Source organism: Saimiri boliviensis, chromosome 4, assembly GCF_048565385.1.
Source record: "Saimiri boliviensis isolate mSaiBol1 chromosome 4, mSaiBol1.pri, whole genome shotgun sequence".
Classification (NCBI taxonomy): Eukaryota; Metazoa; Chordata; class Mammalia; order Primates; family Cebidae; genus Saimiri; species Saimiri boliviensis.
This window is the reverse complement of record NC_133452.1, coordinates 145308408-145329352: the sequence shown is the minus strand read 5'-3', so window position 1 is coordinate 145329352 and position 20945 is coordinate 145308408.

Sequence of the window (20945 nt, the reverse complement as noted above, 5' to 3'; positions counted from 1 at the left end):
TAAGAAGAAATCCCAGTATGATTTCAACTATCTGGCATTCTGGAAAAGGCAAAACCTTGCAGAGAGTAAAGAAGATTGGAGGTTGCCAGGGGTTGTCCGGAGGGAGGGATGACTACACACAGCATAGGGCTTTTTAGGGGGTGAGACTACTATGCACAACATCACGGTGCTGGATCCGTGCCATGCCACACATGTCAAAGCCCACGGGAGGAACCGCATCAAAAGCGAAGCCTGCCGACAGTGAGGAACTGTGGGGCTGGTGATGTAGCAATGCAGGTCCATCGATTGTAACAAATGGTGAAGGATGTTGATTACTGGGAAGACTGTGTGTGGGAGGGACAGCAGGTATCTCTGCACCTTCTTCTCGGTTTCTCTGGGAGCCAAAAACTGCTCTAAAAAACAGTCTTAGAAAAGAAGTTCCATGGTCACGAGGAGCCACTCCTGTTCCCTCCTCCCCTGGCACCGGCAAGCACTCATTACTTCCTGTCTCTGGCTTTGCCTGTTCTGGACACTGCATGTAAATGGAGTAACACACTAGGTAGTCTTTTGTGGCTGGTTTCTTTCACTTAATGTTTTCAAGGTTCATCCATGTTATGACAGGTCTCCAAACATCATTACTTTTTTCTTTTGCTTTTTTTGTGCCAAAAAGAGTTCGTTGTATAGATATAGCACATTTTATTTATCCCTTCAGCAGTCGATAAACACTGGGGTTGTTTTCACTTTTTGACTATTATGAATGAATAAAGTCACTCTGTAAATTTATGGGTTTTTGTGTGGACTGTGTTTTTATTTATTTTAGATATACTTGGGAGCGGAATTGCTGGGCCATATGATTTAACCTGTTGAGGAACAGCCAGACTGATTTCTAAAGCATCTACACCATTCTGAACTCCCACCAGTAATGTGCACGGGTTCCAATTCCTCCATATCCTGGCAAACATTTGCTATTATTACCTTTCTTTTTTTTTTTTTTTTTTTTTTTTGAGATGGAGTTTCGCTCTTGTTGCCCAGGCTGGAGTGCAATGGCGCGATCTCGGCTCACCGCAACCTCTGCCTCCTGGGTTCAGGCAATTCTCCTGCCTCAGCCTCCCGAGTAGCTGGGATTACAGGCACACGCCACCATGCCCAGCTAATTTTTTGTATTTTTAGTAGAGACGGGGTTTCACCAAGTTGACCAGGATGGTCTCGATCTCTCGACCTTGTGATCCACCCGCCTCGGCCTCCCAAAGTGCTGGGATTACAAGCTTGAGCCACCGCGCCTGGCCTCTTTTTTTATTTTACTTACTTCTGCTTATTTCTTGCTACATTAAAAAAAAGTTCTGCTCAGTTCTGAATCTCACATCTTGCCTCTCATGTTTCCTCTTTACCTCCTTTTTTTTTTTTTTTTTGAGATGGAGTCTTGCTCTGTCACCAGGCTGGTGTGCAGTGGTGCAATCTCAGCTCACTGGAACCTCTGCCTCCCAGGTTCAAGCAATTCTCCTGCCTCAATCTCCCAAGTAGCTGGGACTACAGGTCCCCACCACCACACCTGGTTAATTTATGCATTTTTAGTAGAGACAGGGTTTCACCATATTAGCCAGGCTGGTCTCGAACTCCTGGCCTCATGATCTGCCTGACTGGGCTTCCCAAAGTGCTGGGATTACAGGTGTGAGTTGCCAGGACTGGCCAACCCTTCAGTTTATCCTCAGCACACAGAGCTGAGGGGCAGACTGACGATCTGATTGTTAGAGTCAATGAGCTCCAGAGTCATTGGAAAGCTCAGGTCCTGTGAGGTTCAGGGCTCTGATGGGCAAAACCTGGGAACCATGAAACATAGATCCAGTGACGAAGGAGTAGAAACAGGAATACCTCACCATCCCTCCCAGTGACTCACTGGAAGTTTTGTGTTCCCGGTTCTCACAATTATGAGCTTGCTACGGGGTTAGAAGTCCTGGTGTTGTGAGGAACTGTAAGTTACGGCTGCAGTCAAGACACCTTGGATTTGTGTCCACGGATCAGTGAATGAGAAGGGTCACCATCCCGGCACGTGTTTAGTGACCCGGACTGAAGAAGGAGGAAGGGCTCCTTTTGAACAATGGAAAGGAGAGATTCATGTGGAACCCAAGGATCAACTTGGGTGCTTCCTGGGACCTCCTTCCTCACAGCAACTATGACCAGACACTCCTTGCAACCCCAGAATAAGAAGGGTGTCAGGACCCTTCTTGAATGAGGATAAGGTCACAGCTAAGCAGCCAAGACCTACTAGCCTGAGAGCCGAGGGGAAGGGAACTCAAACCGGTGAGTGGAGGAGGGAGACGACAGACACGGGGTGGCCCCAAAATCAACCACAGCTTTGGGGCTGTAATTGATCTCACTGACTTTCTTCTTCTGAGTTTTCTTTAGGCAAGGGCGATACATGAGGCCAAAGGGGCTGCAACTTGCCACCGTGGGAAGAAGCAGTTACTTGGCACATTATGGATGGAATTGCATCCCCCAAAATGCGCACGTTGAAGTTTTAACCTGAGCACCTCAGACTGTGACTGTATTTGGAGCAGAGCCTGTAAAGAGGGGATTAAGGTGAAAAGTTGTCATTAGGGTGGGCCCTAATCCAATAGGTCTGGGGTTCTTACAGGAAGGGGAGGTGAGGACACAGACACACACAGAAGGAAAACCACGAGGGCACAGGGAGAAGGTGGCATCTGTAAGCCAAGGACAGAGGCCTCAGAGGAAAGCAACCCTGCGCCACCTGGACTTTGGACTTCCAGCCCCTGGAACTGTGAGAAGATGACGTTCTGGTGTTTCAGCCATCCAGACTGTGCTACTTTGTTATGGCAGCCCTAGCAGACTAATATGTGGCACAAGGAGTGACCGTGGTGCCTAGAAAAATGTGCCTGTCACTTCTCCAGCCCACCTACCCTGGCTGCTGTGCTCTCAAATCTACCCTGGAACTCTGGGTGGGTGAGACCAGGCTTCCCACAGGCTGCTCCCAGCCAGGGATGAGGACAGCAGGGGTGACTGAGGCAGGCCTGTTCTCTAGGGCCTGCCACTTTGTCTCGAAGTCTCTCCATCAGCTCGGTTGAAACTGTGCTGCAGTGTCAAACTCTTCCTACCCAACCTGCCCCCCTTCCCTCTCTTGCACGAGGTCCCCAGGCTGCTGCCTGGTCTCCCGGCTCTCCCAGCCTCCTCTAGTTCCCTCTTCACTTTCTCTCACAAAGAGTTTCCCTAAAGACATCTCTTGTATGTTCAGTCTGCTCTCTGAGTCTGGTTCTTAGAAGATCTGACTAACGCACTTAGTAAATTTGCGCTCCCTCTTGCACCCATTTCACAGATGAGGAAGTTCAGGCCCACTTTAGAGAATTCTATCAGAGCCACCTCTCTCTGCCTGTACACATTCACCAACATAGAAAGCAGTTTTACTGGTGAGCTCCGTTTACTCAAACTATTTTATAATTATTGCTATCAAAAAGTGTCGAGAATTTACTTCTAGATAGCAAATTACTATACCCCTTCTCCGATGTACTCACCCTTTGGTGCCTATTTCTAACCTTCTATAGTATTTTACTTGTTTATCTTTATTATCTGACACATTACTACTGAGGGAATGAGTGGATTATCTCAAAATGTACCATCCTTACTGCTCACAAAGTTGGATAACAAAGATCAGTGAAAATTTCCCCCAACTTGACGTTTATGTTGCTGCATTTTCAAGTGCTTGTTCACTTCTCTGTAAGTATTTCTGCATTGGAAGCTCCGTGAGAGCAGATTAGAATGAATGAATGAATGAATAAATGAGTGACCTGGACTCCTAGGTTCTCCCTGGGCTGTGTCTGGATGGTCTGGGCGGGACTGTGTGAGCCTTGCCCTCCTTATTCTTCTCCTCTTGCTAATTGCAGAGAGGTGGTAGCAGCTCTCCAGACTGAATGGGATCTGGATGGTTTCAGTGATGGAGGCAGCTGATTATCCAGGCTGTGTTCAAAGTCCCATGCAAATGAAGGTGAGTCAGAACCTAGGTAAGAACCATGTGTTCACCAGGACAATCTTCCAGCTCAGCACTTAGGATTGGATCAGGACATCATTATGTTAAAACAAACAAACAAACAAACAAAACACAGAAAAAGAAATACCGGAAGGCCTCCCTAGCCTGCACCACTCAGAAGTAGGCACGAGGCTTAGCTGATGATTGAAACAGCACGGCTCTTGTGAGTGGAAAACAGTCGTGGAGGGGGGAGCTGGAGTTGAGGCAAGGCTGGGAAGGAAGGAGGTGAGAGCATCTTTAGAAAGTAGATGGAAAGTAGGGGCTCAGACTTGTGGCATAGGGGCAGAGGCCCCCGCTGACCAGGGCTGGACCCACCTGCTCACCTCCGAGGCTGGTGTGGTGAAGAAGGAGATGGAGTGACCCAGTGCTGCATGTGTGAGTGGCAGCCCCAGGACTGCGTCTGCAGGGGAATCCCTTCCTGTTCTGCTCTTGCTCAAAGGCATGAGGCCGGGTCAGCAGATCCTGGAGTGCAAGCCTCTGTCTCAAATGTTACCGAACAACCAACTTAGCTTCGGCAGCATGTGGATGCTTGGTTGACATTTGCTTTTTGTTTATTTGTTTGTTTGAGATGGAGTCTCACTCTGTTGCCCAGGCTGGAGTGCAGTGACACAATCTCGGTTCACTGCAACCTCCGTCATCCGAGTTCAAGTGGTTCTCCTGCCTTAGCCTCCCAAGTCACTGGGATTACAGGCGCCCGCCACCATGCCCGGCTAATTTTTGTATTTTTAGTAGAGACGGGGTTTCACCATGTTGGCCAAGCTGGTCTGGAACTCGGCTGCAGGCGATCCGCCAACCTGGGCTTCCCAAAGTGCTGGGACTGCAGGCTCGAGCCACCGAGCCCGGTCTGACAATTACTTTTTGAAGTCAAAGTAGGACAAATTTGCAGCATTAGCTTTCAGTGAGATCCTGAAGGACCAAGGTCACACAGAAACGTCTGCCAAATTAAACCCTTAGGCCTTCTGCAAATTCCTTACCAAAAAAGAAAGAAGGCTTAATTTCAGATTAAGAAAATACATGCTGTTATTATTATTATTATTTAAAGAGACAGAATCTTGCTCTCTAGCCCAGGGTGGGGTGCAGTGGTGTGATCATAGCTCACTGCAGCCTTGAACGCCTGGGCTCAAGTGATCCTCCTGCCACAGCCTCCTGAGTAGCTGGCACTACAGGTGCACGCCACTATGCCTGGTTAAAAAATACAGTTAATGTTGACAGACTTTATACTTAATACTTTTAGGTTGGATGATTTAAGAAGCATAAAAAGAAATTTCCTTCCTTCCTTTCTTCCTTTCTCCCTCCCTCCCTCCGTCCCTCCCTCCCTCTGTCCCTCCCTCCCTTCCTCCCTCCCTCCCTCTCTCCCTCCTTTGAATGTGTAATAGGTAGGCTATCCAGAGAGAGGCAGAGCCAGTGGCCTATCTTCAAGAAGGAAAGCATGGAAGGGGCAGCCAAGTGAAAGCACTTATTAAAGATTTTTCTAGGTATTACGTGAGTGGCTGGCCCGGTTCTCTCCCACACTGCAGCCCCTGGCCATGCTGGGCTCTTGAGCACCTGAAATATGCCTTGTCCTAATTGAGATATGCTGTTATTGTAACAAACACAATGGATTTTGAGAATTTAGTGTGAAAAAGGAATGCAAAATCACTCATTAATAATTGCTTTAATATTGACTATGTGTTCAAATGCTGTTTTGGTTGAGCTAAATAAAACATATTGTTGAGATTAATTTCATCTGTTACTTTTCTTCGAATATGGCTACTGGAAAATTTAAAATCATATACATGACTTTTATTATATTTCTATTGGACAGTACTGGGCTGTACATTTAGAGCCTGTTTTCATCTTCAACTTTCTTGGAAACTAAGGAATCAACTCTTTATGTATTTTGTCTAGATTCCAAATGCTGCATACAAGGGAACCTTAAAGAGCTGATAAATCGGCCGGGCGCAGTGGCTCACACCTGTAATCCCAGCACTTTGGGAGGCCGAAGCAGGTGGATCACCCGGTCAGGTGTCTGATCAACATGGTGAAACCCTGTCTCTACTAAAATACAAAAATTAGCCGGGTGGCACGTGGCTGTAATCCCAGCTACTCGGGAGGCTAAGGCAGGAGAATTGCTTGAACCCAGGAGGCAGGGGTTGCAGTGAGCTGAGATGTTGCCACCACTGTACTCCAGCCTGGGTAACACTGTGAGATTCCACGTCCAAAAAAAAAAAAAAAAGTTGCTAAATCTAGGGCTTTCTGTTGGAAAGCTGGAATTTGTTTTCCCCCAAAGGTAAAACATTAGATAACATCAGGCACATAGGTACAGGAATTGAGGATGGAAGCAGGGGTGTGTCAGTCAGATGTTAATAAATCCGGAGTGAACATAGAAGGGCATTCAGCATCTGAAGAAAGGCCTGCACTGAAAGCAGGAAATCTGAGTTTTAGTGTTCCTTCTGCCACTCAGAGGAAGAGCTGAGAAAAAGCACCACGGTGACAATACAAGACCTATGCACATGGGAGTCTCGAGGGCCAAGTCTCCAAGGCTTGGGGGAGCAAGTACAGATGAGTGCAGTGGTGGGATCTCGGCTCACTGCAACCTTTGTCTCCTGCTTCAAGTGATTCTCCTGCCTCAGCCTCCTGAGTAGCTGGGATTATAGATGCGTGCCACCATGCCCAGCTAATTTTTGTATTTTTAGTAGAGACAGGGTTTCACCATGTTACTCAGGCTGGTCTCAAACTCCTGACCTGGTGATCTGCCCGCCTCGGCCTCCCAAAGTGCTGGGATTACAGGCGTGAGCCACTGCACCCGGCAGAGAGCATTTTAATTTCAATTTTATAAGGAAAACCAGAATTTCCTGAATAGATTGACCCTGAACTCCTTTGAGCATGGAACTCACCAAGGTTTAGGAAACTTGTTAAAAAAGCAAAACTAAGACAAAGAACGCCTCATTATTGTGGTCAGGCTCCTCCCCTCCTGCATGTGATTCACTGGAACTTGAATTACAACCTATCAGTTTCACTGCTGTCTCCTGACCAAGAGCCTGAGTGTATAGTAAACCCACGGAGTGCTTATACAAGGTGTGATGAGCAGAAGCACACGTGATTATGGGGTGCCTGGAGGACCCAGAGGCTGAGGGTTAGGGCAGCCTATAGGAGAATTGGTCTGTTCTCTCTCCAGTCTCATTTTGGAGTCATTAATCCAGACCCCTCATTATTTAACTGCATGAGACAGTCTTTTGGGTCTGATTTGAAATCTATAAAAATGAGGAAGCCGAGGGATGAAAATGCAAGGTCATGCTCTAAGCCTTTGTGACATTCAAGGGGCTTTCTCCCTCGGAAAGAAAAGAGTCCGGTTAGTTCATCCTTCAGATGCTCCACTGTTGAGTTTCCTTTTGTGAAGGATTTAAACCAGATTGTTGCTTTTACTTGAGTTGTGTTGATTATAAATACTTAAATTCCACAAAGTAATTTAATTTTCAATGTGCGCGATGTCCAGCAAGGAGAATTTTGTCCAACATTTTTTCTCTGTCCAACATTTTTTCCCTGTCCAAAACCTAAAGGCTGTTCATACCAAGTCAGACCATAACTCCACGGCTGCATTTCAACAAATCTCCTGTTTACCTTGTACAGTAGCACAGCAATCTGAAATAATTTATACTAAGTGCTTATCTATTATACTTTATAAATAAAAAACAAAGACGATTTAGACAAATAACCTCTAACGCCCTGGGGTGGGCGTATTTTGAATGAAATGCCCTGGGGTGTAGTGGGGCGGAACAAAAGAAAAAAAGAGAAATTGTTAAATCTGAAGGGATTTTATCCTGAATTGTCGATTTTTGGATAGATTCAAAGCAGAGAGGGTAATGTGTGTCACACTATCTTTTTTCTTTCATCACAGGTATTTTGAATCTTGATTGGTTCAGCCGCTGAGGCATCTCGAAATTCTGTTGGGCCCAGTCATAGCTGCATATACAATATACACTTTTCCCTTTGCTGCTACACATTTGGATGTATGGATATATACATTTTTATTTCTTGATCTTTTCACTAGATGTCACTTATAACACATCCTAGTCAGACGATCAAGATTTATCCCTTTGCAATTTCTCTTAATAGTTCAAGTGCTGGAGTCAGACAGTTGAGTTCAAGTCTCACTCACAAGCTATGCGACCTTGGGCAAGTGCGCCCGTTTTTCTAAATCTCATCTGTTAAATAGGCATAATAATGGTGCCAACTCACAGGGCTGGTGAGGATTAAGAGAGATTATTCACATAATGCCCTTAGCCCGGAGTCTGGCACTCAGTAAATTGTGACTGTATTTATCTCTCCTCTGCCAGCCTCACCCTGCCTTCACACAGAGCCATGCCTCCAGGGTGATCCGGAAGCCTCAGCACCAGCATCCCCAGCAGCCTGCAAGAAATGCAAGTTTCCCGTCCCACCTCGGACCCACACAGCCATCCCTGGGAGATCTATGTGCGGGACAAGTGTCAGAGGTGCCCTGCCCTAGATTCTAGCTTCCTTCCACCTCCCGGTGGTTCCGCACACCTGCTCACACCTTGCTTTTGGGTCCTGCCCCACCTCATTCCTGGGAACAGTCCGGCTGCAGGTGTGGAAAGAGATGGAGGTGGGTTCTGGGAAAGGGCTGTTGACTCAGTACTTCTGGATGGACCAAGGGCGTGGAGGGTATTTGCCCATCCCTGCCTCAAGCACAGCCAGCAGAAAGGGGAACTGAAAGGAATTTCTGAGTATGCCCCAAGGAAGTCAGGGGGAATTAAGCAAGCCCTTGGGGGAGGGGGAGAGGCCTGCTTGTCTGAGTAAAGGTGAGGCAGGTCGGCTCTGGGATGCAGAGTTCGCAGTGAGGCTGCCATGGCGTGCCTGCCTCCCAGATCAGCCGCTCTCCCTCCCCCTCACTCCACACCCTTCCGCCAGCCCCGCTGCACTGCCTGCTTTCCTCCAGGGCTGTATAGGAAGACACCCCAGCCCTCCCCACCCATCACTCCTCTGACAAACATTTGCCCTGGTCACCATGTATCTGGGTCTTAACAAATAGATCTGTGTATTTGCTTCACATGGCAAGTTGTGAGCTCCCTCAAGTCAAGATTTCAGTCATTCCTGCAACCACTATTTACGCAGTGCACTGAGGCCAGGCTTTGTCTGGGGGCTGGGATATGGCAGAGAACAAGACAGACGAGGAACACAGCTAGCAACCCTCCTCCTGGCCGACTCATCCCACCAGCGGGGCTCCACTGGTCCCCTTGCCTCTGCCCTTCCTCCCTAGGCTCCATTCATCAGAAGTCCCTGGGCAGCATTTGAAAACACAAATCACCTGACTTGACTGCAGGAAATCCTCTCATGGCTTCCCATCACATTAGAATGGAACCCACGTTCTGACCGGTGACCTATGGGGCTCAGCATGCACACTCTAAGAGCTCTGCCAGCTCACAGCCCTCAGGTCCTCATGCTGCCCGCCAGCAACCTCCAAACCTGGTTCTGCGAAACAGAATCTCTGTGGGATCCTCATCCTGGGATGCTTTTCCCAGACCTTCCGTGGCTAGCTCTTTCCTCCCATTATCTGACAGCTCTGTGGAATGCAACTCCACCCACCCATCATTCCTATCTCCCATTCTGCTTTAGTTTCTTCCTTCATTCCTTCCTTTTCTTTTTGACAAGGTCTTGCTCTGTCGCCCAGGCTGGAGTGCAGTGGTGCAATCACGGCTCACTGCTGCCTTGACCTCCTGAGCTCAAGTGATACTCCCACCTCAGCCTCCCAGATGGCTGGGACCATAGGTGTAAGCCACCAAACCCAGCTAATTTTTGTGGTGATTGTTTGTTTTTTTTTGAGAAAAGGTCTCACTCTGTCGCTTCCCAGGTTCAAGTGATTCTCCTACCTGAGCTTCCCGAATAGTTGGGACTATAGGCACGTGCTACTATACCCAGCTAATTTTCTTTCTTTCTTTTTTTTTTTTGGTGGAGATGGAGCCTTGCTCTGTTACCCAGGCTGGAGTGCAGTGGTGCGATCTCCACTCACCACAACCTCCACCTCCCGGGTTGAAGCAATTCTCCTGCATCAGCCTCCCAAATAGCTGGGATTACAGACGTGGGTCTGGCTAATTTTTTGTATTTTTAGTAGAGACGGGGTTTTGCCAGGTGGGCCAGGCTGGTCTCAAACTCCTGACATCAGGTGATTGACCCTCTTCAGCCTCCCAAAGTGTTGGGATTACAGGCGTGAGCCACTGCACCTGGCCCAGACACCACTTTAAAAGGTTTCTACATATTCTTTAAAGCCCAGACAGTAGCACAGGATGGGTTCATTTTAGGTGATTTGTCAGAAAGTACTGATTTCTTTCAGCATGCAGAATCATTGAAGAAAGCAATCGTTTGGGCAGGTGAGTTTTCCAGTTTAATAAAGCATCAGACTTCATAACCCTAAAATCAAAACGCAAAGATGAAAGTCTTTTTGACAGAATTTTCATGAAGCAAATGTTTATATGCACTTACCCCTATTGCGCTAACTTTCCTGGAAGGTGGTCTGCAGAGAGAGGAAGGGTCTCTGTCTGAAGCTAGAACAAAGGAAATGATTCCAGAGACTCTCATGTCTATTTCCGATGTTGACTCTGACATGCTCTTGTGAGCCCTCCTCTCCTTTTTTTTTTCTCTTCCTTCTTTCCTTCCTTCCATTCTTCCTCACTGGTGACATGGAAATTTAAAAAGTTCTTTCTCTCCACCTTCAGCTTTGGGGTCCCAAAGGGAAATTCAAACAAACTTCTATCCTATTTGCAGTTTCTGCCCCAGACAGACGTTCATTTAAACAATCAAATACACTGACGGACCTGCAGGACTGTCCCGCAGGAAGGGCTGCCGAGGATCTGACTTCCCAGTTCTGTGCTTAGGAATTTGGTGCTTGAGAGGCCAAAACTTGACTGGGAGGCCAGGGGTGAGTTTTTTCCATCCCTTCACCCCCTTGGACCCCTGCCTGCCACCTGATGGGCTGGCCCAGTTCCCCTGACAGAACAAGATATTGATTGAAGGAGAGAGATCCACCGAAACACGGTGCTCTTCTGTACAGAGGCAAAGTCATCTCTTGGAAACACCTCTATGTTAGTCAGTTAGTGTAAGGGTTATTGCCGAGTTTAAAATGAAGAAACTGATGCCAGTATAAGAAAATTAAATGCCAATTTATTCAGCTCCTGGGCGAGGTTCTATGGTCCAGAGAAAGGGGCCAGAGCAGTCTCGCTGACTTCCTAGGGTGGGGGGTGGGGGAGTGGGGTTGGGTGGGGGGATGGGGGTGGGGGTGGGGGGTTGTTTATGGCTAGGAGGAACAAGCAACAGCAGGACACCCTGATTGGGTCCAGGGGAGCAGGATTGAGACAGGGCAGGCCACTATTGGTTGGTGGGTTGTTGGGCGGGTTTTCGGGTGCCAGAGCCTGCCAGGGTTGCATCAGCTGGAGCCTTCCAGGGGAGCCATGTGGCAGAGCTAGGTGCAGAGTCAGGTGCTGAGTGCAGAGGTGGGTGTGTCTGGCCTCCCGGTGAGGCAACTGGCCTTACAGTTAGCCTTGGGCTCTGGTTCCAGCTCTGCCCTCACTAGCTGTCACCTTGGGCAGTTCTTTATCTATGGGATAGTAATTAAAAATACTATGTCCACCTCTTTTTACTGAAATGTATATTCCATGAAGACAGGGATTTCTTTTCTTTTTTTTTTTTTTGAGACAGAGTTTTACTCTTGTTGCCCAGGCTGGAGTGCAGTGGCACTGTCTCAACTCACTGCAACCTCTGCCTTCAGGGTTTAAGAGATTCTCTTGCCTCATCCTCCCGAGTAGCTGGGATTACAGGCATCTGCCACCACGTCTGGCTAATTTTTGTATTTTTAGTAGAGCGGAGCTCCAGGAGTGCAGGTTATGGGGCTGTCTTACTCATTTGGAAGGCCCAGCTCACAGCAGATGTTGTAAATACTGGGTGAAATGAAGTCAATTCATCATGTAATTGGGAGACTCCTGCAACCACTATTTCTAGAACCACTAAGTTCTAGAGCAGGGATTTAAAAACTTTTTCTGTAATGGGCCACACAGTAAATATTTTTGGCTTTGCACGCTATATAGTCTCTTTTGAAACTACTACAATTCTGCCTTTGTCGCATGTAAGCAGTCACAGACAGTACATAAAGAAGTGGGCATGGTTGTTCTCCAGTAACGTTTTATAGTTGATCCTTGAACAACAGGAGTTTGAACTGCAGGGGTCAACTTTCGTGACTTTCTCAACCAAAGGTGGATGGAAAATACAGTACTGGTGGGATGCTAAACTGATGTGTAAGGAGAGTTGACTTTTCACATACTCAGGTTCTGTAGGGCTGTGGGACTTGGATATATATCGGGGTCCTGGAACCAATTCCCCATGTATACTAGGGGATACTGTACTGAGGACGGTGCAGCACATTGATGATCATTATTTAGATCTGTTCCTTCTCTCTCATCTCTAAAATGACTACTTATATGAATTTTAAATGCTCTCTCCCAGCTATCTATTCTGAAATAAAAGATATATGCTATATGGGTAAAACAAGAAAGCAATCCCTCCACTAGCTAGGACAGAAATCCGACAATTGTCCCTTTAATAATTTCATGACAAAGTAAGAGCAAATAAACATGATCTACCAAAGTTACATCCCAAACTGACCACACTGTTCAAAAACATGTGGTGGCAGATAAAATGAGTCCTTCTGATCAGCTGCCTGGTACAGACGCAGAAATGAAAAACAGCAAGAAAGAGCTGCAGGTTACAAAAAAAAAAAAAAAAAAAGAAAAAGAAAAAAAAGATGGGCCAGCATGGTGGCTCACACCTCACACCTGTAATCCCTGCACTCTGGAAGGCCAAGGCAGGCAGATCACAAGATCAGGAGTTCGAGACCAGCCTGAATGATATGCTGAAACCTTGTCTCTACTAAAAATACAAAAATTAGCCAGGCATGGTGGCATGCACCTGTAGTCCCAGCTACTTGGGAGGCTGAAGCAGGAGAATCGTTTGAACCTGCTGACTCCAGTCTGGGTGACAGAGTGAGACTATGTCTCAAAAAAAAAAAAAAAAAAAAAAAAAGACTTCCCTCTTCTCCCTCAAGTGCAATCAATAATCAATTGTTATTTTAATCTTTTTTTCTCATGATTTTTAAACTTTCTTCCCTAAAGTTATTTAGTTGGCCCTTCCAGCTTGTAAATTATCAGAATTTACTGACTCTTTTACCAAAATACACCGGTAACCTTACTTTTTCCCTGTGCACTATCTGTACTTTTGGTAATTTATATTCATGTTAGGCTCACTGAATCCTTTAGAGTGCTGTTTATGACAAACCGTACTTTTTATGTTTTACTTTTATGACTCGGCAGTCACCAAAGCAGCACAATTCTTCCTGATTTTTGCAGAACACTTTATGCTTACATAATATAAAGGCTTTTTACAATGTGCCATTTTAATGCTTTGTCAAATCTGCAATACAGCCAAGGAAGCAAGGAGGTGAAATTGTTACATCCTCAGGAGAGTCCTTCTTTGGCCAAGAAAATAAACCATTTTCTTTGCACTTCTAGAAGCTTATGAATATTCCAGATAAATTCATGTGCCAGTGGCCCGTGTCTCTCTCATGAGGACCTCTCCCTTATAAAGAAGACTGAGGATTCCTGCTTTTCTTGTGCTGCAAGGAGCTTACCTTTCAGGACTTTGTATGTGCCTTGTATTAGTGATAATTCTTTCAGTTTCAGGTTGACAAGAAACCTAATCTAAACAGGCTTAATAAAAAAAGGGAATTTCCTCAGGTACAGTAGCTCATGCCTGTAATTCCAGCACTTTGGGAGGCAGAGATGGGGGTGTGTTGGCGGGGGATGCGGGAGTTGAAGCCAGGAGTTACAGAGTTGCCTGGGAAACACAGCAAGATCCCATCTCTTAAAAAAAAAAAAAAATCATGAAAACAATTTGGGGGGGGGGAGGGAAGGAAAAGAAAAGAGAATTTACTGTCCATTGTAACCAAGCATTCAAGGGCAGACTGGGTGTGGCTTCTGGTATGACTTGACTCAGTCTCAAATGATACAACCCGGCCCTATTTTTTTCTTTAGAACTGCCTCCTACGCAATAGGCTCTCCCTTTGCAAGACGGTTGCCAATAAATCTCAAGAAGGGTTCCTGGCTTCAAAAACTTCATAGAAAGTGAAGATTTTTGGCTCAGCATTTCCAGGCAAAGCCTCATTGCATTTCATGGTCTCTGATTGGACCAAGAGCCTATCCCTCAACCAATCACAGCAGGGGGCTTATGAGATGCTGATTGGCTTAGACCGGGGCTTTACACCAGAGCCAGTTAACTCGCACAAAGCGAACACCTACGGAGAATCTGGGCACAGATTCTCTCTTCTCTAAAATGACTACTTACATGAATTTTAAACGCTCTCTCTCAGCTATCTATTCTAAAATAAAAGATATATACTATATGGGTAAAACAAGAAAGCAATCCCTCCACTAGCTAGGACAGAAATCCGACAATTGTCCCTTTAATAATTTCATGACAAAGTAAGAGCAAATAAACATGATCTACCAAAGTTACATCCCAAACTGACCACAGTGTTCAAAACACGTGGTGGCGGATAAAATGGTCCTTCTGATCAGCTGCCTGGTACAGACGCAGAAATGAAAAACAGCAAGAAAAAGCTGCAGGTTACCAAAAAAAAAAAAAAAAAAAAAAAAAAAAAGAAAAAAGAAAAAAGAAAAAAAGAAAAGACGGGCCAGCATGGTGGCTCACACCTGTAATCCCTGCACCTGGGATTGTGCACTCTGGGCGTGGGGAGGCGGGGGGCGTGGGGAAAGCCAAGATAAGGAAACTGGGCAGCCAAAGCCGCGGGTCTTTTCTACCAACCCGCTGTGTTTTCATAGAGGAAGTGGAGGAACACATAATTTCCAAGGAAACCTACAAATATCATCACACTTCCTTTTGGGGCAGATTTAGCCAGAAGTAGAAGTTCCCAGCTGGCATATTATCAAAATTACGGAGGCATTTAGATTTAACAGGTTTGAGTATAATGAATCTGTATTTTTAAGGTGCTTCAGGTGATTTTGCAGATTAGATGGAAGTGGGGATCCTGGGCTGTAGCCCTGCTGTTTTCAGGGCCAGCTCCAGCACAGGGACCAAGCAGACCACACTGTTCCCATTCTTCTCTCTCCTGAGGTCTGGACTCACGGACCTTTCAGGCAGATCTCTCATGGCTCCTCTACACGCACCTTTTGTTTGTCTGGATAAGCTGCTCACCCCAAAATGCTCTGCCTCCTCCCACTTTTGTGTCCTTGCTTATGCTATTCTGAAAGTCCGCCTCTTCTACCTGTTGAATTTGTAGCTATTCTTGAAACCTCATTTAAAATTCACTCCCTAGCCTGGCCGACACGGGGAAACCCTGTCTCTACTAAAAATACAAAAATGTGGTGGCTGGTGGCGCACCTGTAGTCCCGGTACTGGGGAGGCTGAGGCAGGAGACTTGCTTGGAACTCGGGAGGCAAAGGTTGTAGTGAGTCAAGATTGGGCCACGGCACTCCTGCCTGGGCAAGAGAGCCAGATCCTGTCTCAAAAATAAATAAACAAACAAATAAATAATATAAAATTCTCTGTTTTTTTTTTTTTTTTTTTTCCCGCCCTTTAAGACAAGTCTCACTATGTGCCCAAGGTGGAATGTAGTGGCATGATCATAGCACACAGTGGCCTCGAACTTTTGGGCTCAAGCGATCCTTCCACCTAGTCACATACTCACTTCTTTGAAGTCTTCCCTGATAGCCCAGCCAGAAGTGATCTTTCTTCTCTGCCCTGGTCCATACCTTGTATACACTCCCTTAGACTGCAGTGCTTCACCTCCCCTCTAATGATAAACCCCTGAATAACAGGAACCAGGCTGTCCCTTGAGTCTTGTTTCTCCATAGGCCCCACTTATGCACAGGAGACACTCAATTTATTCCTGCTCTGTGGATGAACGTGTGAGTGCAGGATGAACTCACACCTCTGCTTTCTTCTACCTTCTTTCTGTTTTTTGCCTTATATTTCTCCCAACATGTCTGTCCTTAGAAACCTCTTATAAATTCCAGCCTAATTTGCTGATGAGGATTTGAGAAATGATGTTGATGTTACTTTTGCAGGATTGCTTACATTTTAAGAAAAGAGCCGGGCGCGGTGGCTCAAGCCTGTAATCCCAGCACTTTGGGAGGCCGGGGTGGGTGGATCACGAGGTCAAGAGATCGAGACCATCCTGGTCAACATGGTGAAACCCCGTCTCTACTAAAAATACAAAAAATTAGCTGGGCATGGTGGCTCGTGCCTGTAATCCCAGCTACTCAGGAGGCTGAGGCAGGAGAATTGCTTGAACCCGGGAGGCGGAGGTTGCGGTGAGCCGAGATCGCGCCATTGCACTCCAGCCTGGGTAACAAGAGCGAAACTCAGTCTCAAAAAAAAAAAAAGGAAAAAAAAAAAAAAGATTGTTGGGAGACAAGAAATTTTAGTCTAATGGGTGGGTGCCATGGCTCATGCCTGTAATTCTAGTATTTTGGGAGGCCAAGGAGGGCAAATCACATGAGGCCAGGAGTTTGAGACCAGCCTGGCCAACATGACAACACCCCATCTCTACTAAAAATACAAAAATTAGCTAGGCATGGTGGTGCATACTTGTATTCCTGGTTATTCAGGAGGCTGAGACATGAGAATCACCTGAACCTGGGAAGCTGAGTTTGTAGTGAGCCGAGATCTCACCACTGCACTCTAGTCTGGGCGACAGAGCAAGACCCTGTCTCAACAACAACAAAAATAAATTTTAGTCTTAATGGTGGGCAGAGGAGAAGAAAAGACCTAAGAATACAGAATTCAGGGACACTCTCCTTTGTGTGGACTCCTTTGTTTTCTGAATGGGCTCTACAGTATTATGAAGTGAGGACAGAAGCACATGACAATAAAAAGAGTAGAATAAAATCGAGGAGGATAGGTAGAGATTCGTTTTTAAAAAAGCTAGCAAACCCAGGAAACATTTAAAAAGAAAAAATATTGATAGATTTGACTACCCCCCAAAATGAGAACTATCTACATGAGAAAAATACCTTAAATTTGATAAATACCAGGAAAAAGTTGATAATCTTATAACTACAGAAGCTTATTAATTAACAAATGCTTATAATTTGATATGAAAGCTAATATCTCAGAAGAAAAATGGGCAAAGGCTAACAATAGGCAATTTATAGAAGAGGAAATACAAATGGCCAGATTATATGAAAAGATGGCGAGCCTCACCCCAGTCAGAGAAACAGAAGTGAAATTAACCAGATGTCAGTTTCTACCTATCTGATGTTCAAAATTTAAAACAATTCAGGGCATCCAGAATGGGGAGGTTTGGTGAAATGAGCATGTTATCCATTGCCAGTGGGGGTATGGATTGCTGTATTTACCAAAGTACTTCGGAAGCATGTATAAAATAAATGTTTATATTTTTTGACTGAACCACTAATCCTCTTTCTAGGAATCCAAGTTATAGCTAACAAAAGAAAAGCACCAGGACCTAAGACTGTAGGTATAAAGATTATTTCAGCATTGTTTAAGGTGGGCGGCAGCGTGGGGTGTGGGGAAACACTGAATATCCCATCATGAGGAAACATGTATTAATTCTGTGGCATATTATGAAGCTAATAAAATAATGCCCTGGATCTATATACAGCAGAGAGGACCATGATATATGTTATATTGTGTATTAGGATACCATTTTCATAAACAAGTGATAGAAAAAGAGAGAACACCCCTTCCATATGTGTTTATATTTCTATGTGTTTGTGAACCCATACAGAAGGGTGTGAAGTTTACATACCCAAACCATTACCATTGTCACCTCGGGAAGATGGGATTACAGTGGGGAAGGCTGGCCTGCCAGCCAATGCTCTTGGGGTCTAGGGGTGCACTCATCCTGGGTCAGTCTGCCATTGGGAAGACAGGCCCAGGAAGAGGCCCACTTTGGTCTTGGAAGAGGGCTTGAGGCCAGGTGGACAGAGACTTCTAGCATCCTGGGCACCTGGAATGTGGTCTAGAAGGAGAGTCACTGATTCCAGATGGGCATGTCTTCTCAGCCCTGAAGACTCCTGTTCCATGGGTAAGGCTTGAGCGTCTAATGCAGAGGGTTCAGGGCGAGGGTCCCAGATGCCCAGGTGTAAGTGCAGTTCAGGAGAGTGGGAAAGAGATTTAAGTACTTTTAAAATACTCTTTGGGTTTTTCTAAATTATTTGACTCATTACAATAAACATTCAGAAATTTTAAAAATCACTTAAAACTATTCTTTTTTTTTTTTTTTTTTTGAGATGGCATTTTGCTCTTGTTGCCAGACTGGAGTGCAGTGGTGTGATCTTGACTCACTACAACCTCGGTCTCCTGGGTTCAAGCTATTCTCCTGCCTCAGTCTCCCCAGTATCTGGGATTACAGATGCTCACCACCATGTCCAGCTAATTTTTATATATATCTTTTAGTAGTGACAGGGTTTCACTGTGTCGGCCAGGCTGGTCTCAAACTCCTAACCTCAGGTAATCTACCTGCCTCAGCCTCTCAATGAGCTGGGATTACAGGCATGAGCCACTGTGTCCAGCGGTTTTTTTTTTTTGTTTTTTTTTGTTTTTTTTTGAAATGGAGTCTTGCTGTGTCACTCAGTCTGGAGTACAGTGGTGCAATCTCAGCTTACTGCAACCTCCACCTCCTTGGTTCAAATGATTCTCCTGCCTCAGCCTCCAGAGTAGCTGGGATAACAGGCATGAACCACTACAAATTTTCTGTATTTTTTAGTAGAGATAGGGTTTTACCACGTTTGCCAGGCTGGTCTCAAAATCCTGACCTCAAGTGATCCACCTGCCTCAACCTCCCAAAGTACTGGGATTATAGGCATGAGCCACTATGTCCAGCCAAAACCATTTTATTAAACATTTAAAAACAAAAATCAAAATTCTAATAAAGAAAAAGAATCCCAAATAAAATTAAGAAGGAAACGTCAGGCACCATGACAAGCATGTAGGTAGGATCAAGAACTGAGAGCAGGCATCACTTCCTTATACCTCCTCACTCCGTCTTCCCAAGCTAATTTGTTAACTTCCTCTCAACCCAAGGGGCATGCAAGCCATGGAGTCAAGCACACAAATGCACACAAACATTTTTTGGGGTGTCCATTTGCTTTATTTATTCAGTATTTACTGAGGGCTCCTATGTGGCAGACACTGTTTCAAGTGCTTGAAAAACAACAAAAATAAAATAGCAATAACCCCTGTCCTCATGGAGACAGACATTAAAGAATATAAACAAATAAAAAACAAAGGTGTATGAGAAAGTGCTAAATGATAAAGCCAGGAAAAAGTGAGGGTCAGGGACTGCAGTTTCATATGGGTGTCCAGGAACGTTGTTTTCTTGTATGATATCTGAATCCAGATAGGTAGGAAATGGCTTTGCTTGGGTTGGCAAAGAAAATGAGGTGAAGCGACAGATTTGGCCTCCTTATTTTTTCTTTTCTGGGAGTAAATGAAAAAACAAATCAGATACAAAAAGACATGGAGAAACCTTAAATGTGTATTACTAAGTGAAAGAAGCAAGTCTGAGAAGACTACATACTGAATGATTCCAACTACTTGACAGATCAGAAGGCAAAGCCATAGAGATAGTGAAAAGATCAGGGGTTGCCAGGAGTTAGTGGGGAGGAATGAGCACATGAAGCACAGATTTTTGGGGTGGTGACATTATTCTGGATGGTACTATAATGGCAGATACATGACATTATGCATTTGTCAAAACCCATAAAACTTTACTTAATATATACAGTGTAAAAAAAGAAAAGGTCATTTAGATGGTTGTGGGATCTCAGGAAGGAATGCAGACTATAATAAGAGAGCCTTACTGTATTAAAAATGTATGGAACAACCTCACTGAAGAGGGTGGGAGAAAAGGTGCTGACTTAAGTTCTATTGGAAATGAATAGAGTACGTAAGACTAAAGGCAAAAGGAACTGCACATAAGCACTGGACTCTAGCTGTTAACATTAATTCCCACAGTGTTACAGGTTAACAATTCGTATTGTTGCTCTACCTACACTGCAATGAACATGAAATAAATGGATAGCGGATGGTAGGAGCCAAATTTCACACTGTTGGAATGGGAATTTACAGATAATCAAGAGAAATAAACTAGAATGGTCCATGTGGTAACAGATTACAGTTGGAAACGTCAGTAAAAACTCATGTTTAGCTTAATATAGAGATGGTTATGTGTAGAAATATTTTATATATATAAAACTGTGTATATATGTTTGTTTATATATATGTGTATATGCATGCATGTGTGTCTGTCTGTATGTATATAGGTTAGTATACAAACAAATATTTCTGTTTTGTGTCAGCTGACAGAGCCTAAAAAAACCAACCAACCAACGAAACAATAAAAAGACGCCCTCATAGCAAGGAGTACACCTAGCACCCAGATCTTGGTTTCTAGCACCATTCTCACCTAAAACGACCCAGGGCTCCTTGGAGAAATAGGACTGGGTGAAAAATGCACAAAATGAGCCTGAGGCATACCGTAGTGCCAGAAAGTAAGGAAGTGCTCTCTTCCCTTCCCTAGATTGACGGGGATATGTCAAAAGGACCCAGGAGCCACCGGAAAGAGTTTCTGATGGCCAAAGCCAGAACAATTTGAGCCATAAAATAAAGTAGCATTGAATTGTAATGCAAAACAATATCCAGGAGTCTATACTAATGTAATTAAATGAATGGGACTGGTCAACGGATCTTTCATATACGAGAATTCCAGATATGAATTTATGTAGATAACTTCACCCCCAAGCAGGTGGGGCATAGCTCTCCATTCCTTAAGTGTCCACTGTGCATAGTTGGCTTCCCGATGGAGAAAAGGGGAAAAGAGTAACTTCACAGTGGAGAAATCTGA